Source organism: Grammomys surdaster, unplaced genomic scaffold, assembly GCF_004785775.1.
Source record: "Grammomys surdaster isolate TR1022 unplaced genomic scaffold, NIH_TR_1.0 126158, whole genome shotgun sequence".
Taxonomy (NCBI): domain Eukaryota; kingdom Metazoa; phylum Chordata; class Mammalia; order Rodentia; family Muridae; genus Grammomys; species Grammomys surdaster.
This window is the reverse complement of record NW_021620966.1, coordinates 9,373,812-9,385,033: the sequence shown is the minus strand read 5'-3', so window position 1 is coordinate 9,385,033 and position 11,222 is coordinate 9,373,812. Positions and strand designations below refer to the sequence as shown.

At 43.7% G+C, this 11,222-nt stretch overlaps 1 pseudogene; it reads right to left on the bottom strand.

Moving 5' to 3' along the window:
• Positions 1-1,286: 1,286 nt before the first annotated feature.
• LOC114612460 lies at positions 1,287-1,393 on the bottom strand (annotated as a pseudogene).
• Positions 1,394-11,222: the final 9,829 nt, after the last annotated feature.

The following is an 11,222-nucleotide window of genomic DNA, read 5'->3' as shown; positions in this document are numbered from 1 at the left end:
ATGAAATCTGTGATACGTGAACAAGCCAGATGTGGTTGTTGTCTTGTTTCGGTTTCTATTGCTGTGAAAAATGACCATGACAACACTTACAAAGGAAAACACTTTTCTTTTACTTTTTTGTGTGTATGTAAATTTCATATCATGCACCCCAATTCCACTCATCACTCCTTTCCCTCATATCTGCTCTCTACCCTTGCAACCTTCCCCCCAACAGAGAAGATCTTGTGGAAGTAGTGTGGTCCCCCTCCCCCCCACTTCTTTACTTGGAAAGATTCATTTCAATGAGTGGTTGGCCTGGTACAAGGCCTCTGGCTTCTGCTACACTGTCAACACTGGAACCTCATGGGGACTCTTTTCAGATATCATGTTGTTACTCTGTGTCGTGGAGAGCCTGTAGTTTTGGATCGCACCCTTTCATGCACTCCACTGCATGAATACATAATCCCAGCTCATCTCTGGGGTAGATATGGGAGTGTGCCAACTCAAAGCCCTGGATCTGGGCCTGAGAGGTACCTGGGCTGATCAGCCCTTGGGCTCTGCTGCACTCACATTACCAGGTTGAACTCTCCTGTCCTGGCCTAGCTGACCCATCCAGTGCCAAAGCCAGCAAGGGACGGAGCCAGCTCTCCCACTTTCATACCACCGGAGCCCATGCCATCAGGGCCAGCTCGACTGTGTTGCCCAGGTGAGATGCATAGCCCACTCTCCCGAATGCTGCAGAAAGTGAGGGGCAGGTCAGCTCTCTTGCTTTCATGACCCCAGCGGGATCAGCTCTTCTGCCCTCTACAATTGGCAAGGGCAAAGGGAAGAGAGGTGATTTCTCCCTTGCCGATGCCATGACACAGCAGACAAGAGGTAGGGCTGGCTCTCCTACATTCATGTCCTTGGGGGTGGCTCATCCTCAACTCTCACATCCAGAACAGTCTGCCCCACAGGCCTATGCAACACCAGATTGCTGGTCATACCATGCTAGCACCCTGCCCAGGCCCCATGGTGCCTGACTGGGGGTCATCGTAGGCTCACTCCTTGCCTGGGCCGCCTGCGTGGCCCCATACGGGGGAAGGGGGTCATCTGTCTCAGGCTCATTCTTTCCTGGGACTGATAACCCTCAGCGGGGTTCTTCTAGTGTCCACCTTTCTCCCTTTGTTCTGTCTCTGACTTGCTTCCCGCCCTGGGAGCCCATCAAGATCTGTGTGGTGCTAGATTATTGGTTGTCTCAGGTCATTCCCCGGTCTGGGCCCACAGGTGCCAGACTTGTGGAAATGCCACCTTGCATTTTTTCAGGGAGTATTAGGCTACTAATCATTACGATTTTCACAGGTCAGAAACTCTCTGCCACTTACTGATGCACTTACTGATACAGCAGCCATACCCACATGCCTCTAGGGGCAGGGCAGGTCAAAGGAAAGCATCTAATTGGGGCTGGCTTACAGTTCTGAGAGTTACTCAAGTATCATTATGGCAGGAAGCATGCCTGCATGCAGGCAGACACAGTGCTGGAGAAGGAGCTGTGAGTTCTTTTTTCTGTTTTGTTTTGAGACCTCCAACTTCTAATACCTACTCCAGCAAGACCCCATCTTCTTTTTTTTCCCTTCTTTTTATTTAATCTTTTTTTCCCCTAACATTCTAGATTTTATTCCCCTCCTAGTCCACCCTGTTCCCATACCTCCACTCCGAACCCCTATCTCCATGGGAGATGCCCCCCCACCTCCCACCCCACCAGACCTCCCCACTCCCTAGGGCCTCCAGTCTCTTGAGGGTTAGGTGCATCTTCTCTGACTGAACCCAGACCGGCAGTCCTCTGCTGTATATGTGTTGGGGCCTCATATCAGCTGGTGCGTGCTGCCCGGTTGATAAGACCCCATCTTCTAATAGTGCCATTCCCTTTGAGCCAATCATTCAAACATGAGTCTATAGGTGTCATTCTTATTCAAACCACCACAGCGATGCATGCCTCCCAGCACTTGGGAAGTGGACATAGTAAGATCAGAAGTTCAAGGACAGCCTGAGACTAATTTTTAGAAAACCCGCAAAAATATAAAATAAAATATAAAATAAAACAAAACAAAATTGACTGACCAAACAGCAACAGACGAAGGGACAAAAACTACCCTAGGGTATCTGGGATGACTGAGACACAGGAGGGTGTTAAAGGCCAATTAAATATTGCAGAAAAACAGACTTGTAAATCTGAAGGCTCAGCAATGGAACACTCTGGAGTGAAACCCACAGAAGGGAAAATTCAGATCATAAGGGAAATCGGCAAGCAGAAATTGTGGGGCAAGCCACTCTATTTTAAGTATAGATGTGTAACCACGGCGGCCAAGGGAAAAAAAAGCAGCAAATGATGGCGACATCTTCAGAAGAGCGATGGAAATTATGAACCCACATGTCTAAGAAGCCCAGCAAACCCCAAGCACAGGAAGCAGCCAAGACCACGGAGAAAAAACGAATCTTCAGAGTTACCGGGTGTTTAAACAACACAAGGACAGAATGATGAAACCCCTCTCAGAAGCAGAGTGTTTGGGAATATATTCAAAGCACTGAACTTTTAAAAGTAATTACAAAAAAAGTTTTAAGGTAAAGACAAAATATTTTTCCAAACCTATAAAAGCTGAAATAATTACCTTAATAGATCTATACTACAAAAAATGTGTAAAAGAAGGAAGGAAGATCATAGGAAGGAAATAGGCAGCTGTAAGGGTGCGTATTGGAGATAGCAGTGCCACCCGTGAATGGATACAATATTGTCACATTTAAAGCTCTTTACAGGAGAACGGATGGCTTAAGCCAACAGCCGCATGGTGTGGCATTGCTAGTGTAGATAACAACTGTCTGATGTCAGTAGCACAGGACTGGGAGAGGAGAAGGGAAATATTCTATAGGTTCTATAGGGGACCTTACGCTGCATGTGGTATAACTGGGTCTGCTTCTGGTGTACATCCTGGATGGTAAAGACACTATGAAAAATGTATTTGATTTTTAATGGGATCACGTTAAATCTATAGATCTGTAAGGTTTTTTTTAATGATTGCAAGATTTCCCACGATGGTCTGTCTTAGTTAGGGTTTTTCTGCTGTGAACAGACACCATGACCAAGGCAACTCTTATAAAGAACAACATTTAATTGGGGCTGGTTTACACAGTCAGAGTTTCAGTCCATTATCATCAAGGTGGGAGCATGGCAGCATCTAGGCAGGCACGGTGCAGGCAGAGCTGAGAGTTCTATATCTTCATCTGAAGGCTACTAATAGAAGACTGACTTCAAGGCAGCTAGGGTGAGGGTCTTAAGCCCATGTCCACAGTGACACACCTCCTCCAACAAAGCCACATCTCCTAATAGTGCCACTCTTTGGGCCAAGCATTACATTCCACTTCCTGGCTTCCATAGGCTTGTTCAAACACATGAGTCTATGGGGGTCTATATCTAGCCATAGCATAATAGAAAAGTACATTTAGTCCAATTTCCAAAGTCCCCATAGTCTATAGCAGTCTCAACAATGTTAAAAGTCCAAAGTTCAAAGTCTCTTCTGAGATCCATCCAGTCACTTAACTGTAATTCCCAAAGCAAGACAGGAAACCAGCTAGGCAAACTCTACTCTGCATCTCCATGTCTGATGCCAAAGAGGTCTTCAGATCTCCACCTCCTTTTTCATCTTTGCTGACTGCAACAAACTTCTTTTCCTTGGCTGGTTCCACTCCCTGTTAGCACCATTCTTCAGCAGATATCCTATGGCTCTGGCATCTTGAAAAATAATTGGGTCTCCAAGGCTACTTCAGTGTTACAGCTTCTTGTTTCAATGTCTGGGATCCACAAATGATCTTCCTCTAGAGGGCTGGCATCACTTCTCCAGCTCTGCCTTCTGTAGCACTCTAAACTCAAGATGATCTACTCCACTGTTGCTGCTGTTCTTGGTGATCATCCCATGGTACTGGCATCTCCAACACATTGGGGTCTTCTGTTGCAACTAGATTTCACCAATAGCCTCTCTTCATGGTGCCTAGCCTCAAATCCTTGCCTGGCTCCTTCAGTCCTGGGCCATTAACTACAACCGGGGCTGCACCTTCACCAGTGGCCTTCCATGGCCTCTTACAGTGCTAAGCCTCAGCTGCTCTTCATGATCCCTTCATGCCTTCAAAACCAGTACCACCTGGGTGACTCTTACACATTACCAAGTCCAGCTGCAGCATGAGGCACAACCTTGGCTATCTCTGAGACACAGCTTCTTTGTGCTCTCAGAAAATACTTCCCAGAAGATTTTACCTCAGTGATGCTGGTCTCTTCTTCTTCTTCTTCTTCTTCTTCTTCTTCTTCTTCTTCTTCTTCTTCTTCTTCTTCTTCTTCTTCTTCTTTTTTTTTTTCTGGTTTTTCGAGACAGGGTTTCTCTGTGTAGCCCTGGCTGTCCTGGAACTCACTCTGTAGACCAGGCTGGCCTTGAACTCAGAAATCCATCTGCCTCTGCTGCTGGTCTCTTCTTAATCACTGCTAATTTCTTAGCTCCAGCTAACCAGCATCAATTGTCCCAGTAGTCCCTTCTATTTTTCACTCTAAAGCCAGAGCCACATGGCCAATGCTGCTGAGTTCTGCTACTACTTGCAGAGACTGGTACATGGCCCCTTGTTTTATTACATTGTCACTAGCTTTCTGTTTCCCAACTCTTTCACTGTCTAAGCTTGGCTGTCCTGGATCTTGCTCTGTAGATTGACCTTGAACTCAGTGATCTGCATGCCTATCTCCTGGGATTTAAGCTGCGTACTTCCATGCCTAGATCTAAATGTTGCTGGACAGACTCTTGCCCCAAAGTCCCTCTCCCTTAATCTGCTATCTCTTAGAACACAGGATTAGGCTCCATTTCCCTTCTTGGTGCCCCTTTAATACTCGAACCATATATTTTATGTTTTTCCTTTCTAAGTTTGCTATGCTTGTTCAAAAATGTTTCTCCTGAGACTTAACCAGAGAACAAAGTCTCTGCTGGGCTTTTTTGAGACTTCCTTTGTCAATGCAATTAATATAAATTTCTTTACCTTAGCCTCAGGTAGACTCTTCAGACAAGGGCAAAAAGCAAGCACATTCTTCACCAAAATACCACAAAAACAGTCTCTATGCCAAATTTTGAAAGTCTTCTCCTCTGAAACCTCTTGAGCCAGGTCAGCACAGTTCAAATAACTTATAGCAATAAAGTCTTCCATATTCCTACTAGGCTGGATCATTAAGTCCCACTTAAAACATTCCATGGCTTTCCAAATCCAAAGTCCCAAATATACATTCTTCCAAACAAAAGCATGATCAGGCCAATCAGAGCTATACCCCACTTCTGGTACCAACTTCTGTCTTAGTCAGGGTTTTACTGCTGTGAACAGACACCATGACCAAGGCAAGTCTTATAAAGGACAACATTTAATTGGGGCTGGCTTATACATTCAGAGTTTCAGTCCATTATCATCAAGGTGGGAGCATGGCAGCATCTAGGCAGGCATGGTGCAGGCAGAGCTGAGAGTTCTACATCTACATCTGAAGGCTGCTAGTAGAAGACTGACTTCAAGGCAGCTAGGGTGAGGGTCTTAAGCCCATGTCCACAGTGACACACCTCCTCCAACTACGCCACACCTAATAGTTCCACTTTCTGGGCCAAGCATATACAAACCATCACATGGTCCTATAGCTATTTAGGGGCACATAGATGCATGCTTTTGTATGACGAGAAATTTTCATCTTTTGGGGGGTAGATGTTAAGGAAGGAATGCAGTTGCTGCATATAGCAAGGTTATGTTTAGTTTTGTAAGAACTTGCCAGGCTATCTTAGGAGTGGCTGCATCCTCAACAGTACCCAGTGCAACCTGTGCTGCTGGTCCTCCTCGTCAGTTTGGTCCTATAATCTCACTGGATGCCACCAGAGGCTGGATATATTCTCTCACACTTTTAACCTTGTGTTTTGGGCTTTGTTTTGTGTGTTTTTGGCTTCACTCTACAGCCCAGGTTGCCATATATCCAGAGGATGGACTTGAATTCTTGATCCTCCTGCCAACACCTCTCAAGTGCTGAGATTATGAGCATGTGCTACCATGTCCACCTTAGTAAGCTCTTTTAAAATTACCTTTTGATGTTTGTTTGTTTGTTTGTTTGTTTGTTTTGTTTTTTCCAGCCGGGGTTTCTCTACGTAACCCTAGCTGTCCTGGAACTTGCTATTTAGACCAGGTTGACCTCCAACACAGAGGTCCAGCTGCCTCTGCTTCTGCTGGGATTAAAATTGTGGACACCCACCCTGGCCTCCAGCTAATTATTTTTTTGGTTAGTGTACACAATAATGGGGTGTTAAATGGTATGTGCTTGGCTCCTCTTTACTCCCATTCACCCCTCCTTCTCTCCCCTTCCTTCTTGAAATAGTTTCCTTTTGCTGTGAATGAAATAGCAGCCTGTGGGGGCCATTTTACTTTCAAACTTTAAATACGAATAAAAATTATAAATATATATCTGGATCTCACACGACAAAAAACAAACCATTCAGAGTCGGGTTTATTGAGCTTAATGCAATGCTCTCCAGTCCATTCATTCTTCTGCATAAGGCATAATTTCATTCTTGTTTATGGTTGGATAATGATCTGTCAGACAGACACACCACATTTCCTTTTTGTGTATGCCTTTTAAATGTGAAAATTAAACTTATTTATTTTGTGTGTCTATGTGTGTGAACACATGTGCCGTGGTGCACATACGGAGATCAGAGGGAAATCTGAGAGAGTTGGTTCTGCCCTTTCACCGTGTGGATCTTATGGTTGAACTCAGGTTGTCAGGGCTGGTGGCAAGCACGGTGACTCATGGAGCCACCTCACTAGCACCTCATTGTCTTTATCCACCTCTCCCTGGCTGGGACCTAGTCTGATAGCATGGTTGAGTACTGATACAGTGAATGTGGTCGTCTAGGCATCTCTAGTGCACGCTGAACTGGATCCCTTTGGGTACATACTGAGGAGTAGTATGGAGCTAGGTTATAGAGCAGTGCTACTTTTAATTCTTTGAGGAACCATCATGCTGATTTGCAAGGTGGTGGCACTGGATTAATTCTTATCAGCAGAGGAGGAGGCCTCTGTCCCTTCCTAGTCAAAGTCTTGGTTTTGACCCTTGACCTTGTTATCTAAGCTAAACAGATACTTTGATGAGATAAATATGTCTTCTCCCTGTAGTACTCTAGGGCTATGATTTTTTTCTTTATGTATAAAAGTAGAGGACTGGGGAAATTGCTCAAGTACTCTTGCATGCATATCATGTAGGAGGTACTAGATTCTATTCCCAGAATTGCATAAAAAATAAATTAAGATAAATATGCTGGTTAGTTTTTTGTCAACTTGATACAAGCCAAGGTCACCAGGGAGCATAGAATTTCAATTGATAAAATGCCTATAATCTGTGGGGGATATTTTCTTGATGTGGGAGGGAATAGTTCACATGGTTAGATGATCTTGAGGTGTATAAGAAAGCAAGCTGAACAAGCCACGAGGAACGAGCCAGTAAGCAACACTCCTCCAGGACTTCTGCTTCAGTTCCTGCCTCCAGTTTGCCGCTTTGACTTCCTTCAGAGATGATTGTTACCTGGAAGTGTATGATAAAAGACATGGTTTCTCCCCCAAGTTGTATTAGTCATGGTGTTTATTGCAGCAGTAGACAGCTCAATTAAGGCAATAAATAATGAAGATGTGTAAGTAAATATTCTTTAAAAAAAAGGATTATAGTCAAAATAGTTGTTTATTTTATTTTATTTTATTTTATTTTATTTTATTTTATTTTATTTTGAGACAGAATTTCACTACACAGCCCTGGCTGGCTTGACACTCATTATACAAACCAGGCTGACCTTGAACTCAACAGAGCTTCATGTGTCTCTGCCTTCCCAATGCTTTGATTAAAGGCATATGGCCATGCCTAGCCAGCTGACCAGTTTCTCTTTCCATGGTGTATTCATTTCTTTCAATGAAGATGCTTCAAAGTTCTATTGGTTAATGTTATTTTCTAGAATGTAAGTGGAATTCTTTGAGAAAGAGCCGTGGGACTTACAAGTTCTGGAAGATTCTCCTGCTTCCACATCAGCGGAGCTACAGAAGACATCAGAAATGCAGCAATGAAGGCTGTATTGTTCTTCAGTGGATAGCGAATCTTCCAGGCCCCTCCCCTGGAAATCATGATAAATCTGACTGATTGCTTTGTGTCTCCATTTGTGCTCTGGGCTTACTCAGATCTACAAGTCCCAGATCTGAGAGAAAAACAGCTTTTCCTATGGTAAAGAAAAATTAAATAAGAAATAAACAACAACAAAGAGAAAGTAAATAAAGAGAAGTCTGCCAAATGCATACTTTGTTCATTTACTTATTTATTGCAGTGGTAGGGCTTTGCATGGGCATGAAAAGCACTTACTACTGAGCTACACTCCAGACTGGCTTGCTATCTGTTTATTTCTTGGAAGATAAGGAAAGGGTGCATATACTGGCTAATTCTATGTCAACTTGACACCACCAGAGTTATCAGAGAGGAGGGAGCCTCTGTTGAGAAAATTCCTCTACTGGATCCAGCTGTAGGCAAGCCTGTGGGGCATTTTCTTAATTAGTGACTGGCGAAGGAGAGTCCAGCCCCTTGTTGGTTATGTCATCCTGGACTGGTAGTCATAGATTCTATAAGTAAGCAGGCTGAGAAAGGTGTGGGGAACAGGTCAGGAAGCAGCACTCCTCCATGGCTTCTGCATCAGCTCTGCCTCCTAGTTTGAGTTTCTGTCCAGTCTTCCTTTAATGATCAACAGTGATGTGGAAGTGTAAGCCAAATAAACCCTTTCCTCCCCAAGTTGTTTTTGGTCATGGTGTTTTATCACAGCAATAATAACCTTGACTAAGTCAGGAGGCCTTCATAAAAGCAAAGAACATAAAAAACTTATCTTCATTTTATGTCAGCAAAGGCATCATGAGTCCCTACGAGAACCATTCAGTTGAATGGTTCCTGATTTTCAGGGGCACTTCTGTCTACTGTATTTTCAGTCATCAACTTGAAAGCTAAGTCCTTGCCGTTTCACCCCAAATTCAATTTGAATAAACTCAGGTTTTGCCCTTCCTCCACTACCCGCTCTGAGTTTGCTTTTGCTCTCTTTCTGTTTTGTTGTTATTTTTGTTTTGTTTTGACCTAAGGAACACTGATGTGGTTAGATTCTGATTAAAAGACAAGAGGTGCCTTTGGACTTGGAGGGTTCAGAGTGCACAGTGGGCATTGATGTAGAGAAGATGTTCCCAATGGGGAAAAAAAGTTCTTAAGTTCAAAATATAATTAACTAATCAACTCCTCTCAGTTTTTATTTTGTTTTATATTTTTTTGTTTTGGAGACAAGGTCTCAGATATTCCAGGTTGGCCATTTGCTGTGTATCCAGGGGTAACGTACCTGTAAGTTACCCTTGAGTGTTGGGACTGCTGATACGTGATAAAGTGCCGTGTTTATGTGGTGCTGGGGCCTGAATGTGGGACTTTGTACAAGTTAGGTAAGTGCTCTACCAATTGAGGTACCTCTCCAGCCCCTTCCTAGTCTCCTCCTCTCAGTCACTCTAGCAAACTGAGCCCTGGTCATTGGTGGTTGGGTGGACAGGATAGTATTTAAAACACTTTTACCACTTCTTTGATTTCAGTTTTTATTCGTGTGTATGTACATGACATGGAATGTAGATGAGGGGAACTTGCAAGACTTTTCTTCTTCTACCATGTGGGTCTCAGTGATTGAATTTAGGCAGACAAGCTTGGCAGCAAGTGCCTTTATCTATCTGATGAGCTGTCTCTTCAGCTCCAGCACAGCCTCTTCTTCATAATGCCTCTATTTCTTCATTTGGCCAATAACCAGATTCAGACTAATCTTGTACACAGCTTTTGATGACCCCAGTGGCTACTGAATGAGGGGTTTATACTATATTTGGCTCGTGTGTTTGTGTGTGTTTTGAGACAGTGTCTCTCTACATAGCCATGGCTGTCCTGGATCTCACTATGTCCACCAGGCTCACAGAGATCCACCTGCCTTTGCCTCTAGAGCGCTGAGATTAAAGGCACATGCCACCATGCCTGGCCATACCTGGCACCTTAAGAGCCTTACTACTAAACTGCACAACTTCCCTGTTGTCACACCATTTCCTCCCTGCCGTAGGAAACGCCATCCTTCCTGTCTCCACGGTTTTGTTCGCACTCTCTCTTTGCTGTAGTCCTCTCCCCAGCTCATTTTGCCATTTCAAGTCTTTCACATTTATCAATACAGCCCAAGTCAACCTTTGCCTAAGTAACCTTTCCGAGCTCTCCAGCCCCCTCTCTAATCTTCTCTGAATTTCTAATGAACTGTAGATTTCAGTCCTTAATTATACACTGTCTCCTAGAATTATATGTTATCTCCGAGTAGACCCAATTATTTTCATTCATCCACTCAACAATTACGTGTTGAGTAGCTTTGATGGGAAGTACTCATTTTCTGTGTTATAGGTGCCTTGAAGCAGGTGTGTATGTCACAATGCTGACCTTTAAATGCTTAATAAATTCTTAGATCTTGGGGGCAGGACAGATGGCACTGGGAAAATAAAGACTCAAAGTAAAGCTCAGCTGTGAGTGAAGGGTAATTTCTTCTCTTTTTTCTCACCCTCTACCTCCCTTCCTCCTCCTCTCTTTCTTCTGCCTATTCTTCCTCCTTTTCATTCTTTTTATTTATTTAATTATTTACTATTATTATTTCTACTACTATTATTATTAGGTTTTTTTGAGCCAGTACTGGCTGTCCTGGAACTCACTTTGTAGACCAGGCTGTCCTGGAACTCATTGATATCCACCTGCCTCTGCCTCCCAAGTTCTGGGACTAACAGTGTGCACTATCACTGTCTGGTCCCATTCTTTTTAAGAAATGTGTAACTATGAGCCTATAGAGATGGCTCAGTAATGAAGAGTACTACTGGCTGCTCTTCCAGAGGACCCATGTTTGATTCCCAGCAACAACAACTGAACAGTTCTAGGGAATCTGACATCCTCTTCTGGCTTCCATGTATACTTCATATATGTAATACACAGACAGACGAGAAGGCAAAATACTCAAATACATAAAATAAAATACAAAGAAGAAGAAGGAGGAGGAGGAAGAGGAGGAAGAAGAGGAAGAGGAGGAGGAGGAGGAGGAGAAGGAAAAGAAGAAGAAGAAGAAGAAGAAGAAGAAGAAGAAGAAGAAGAAGAA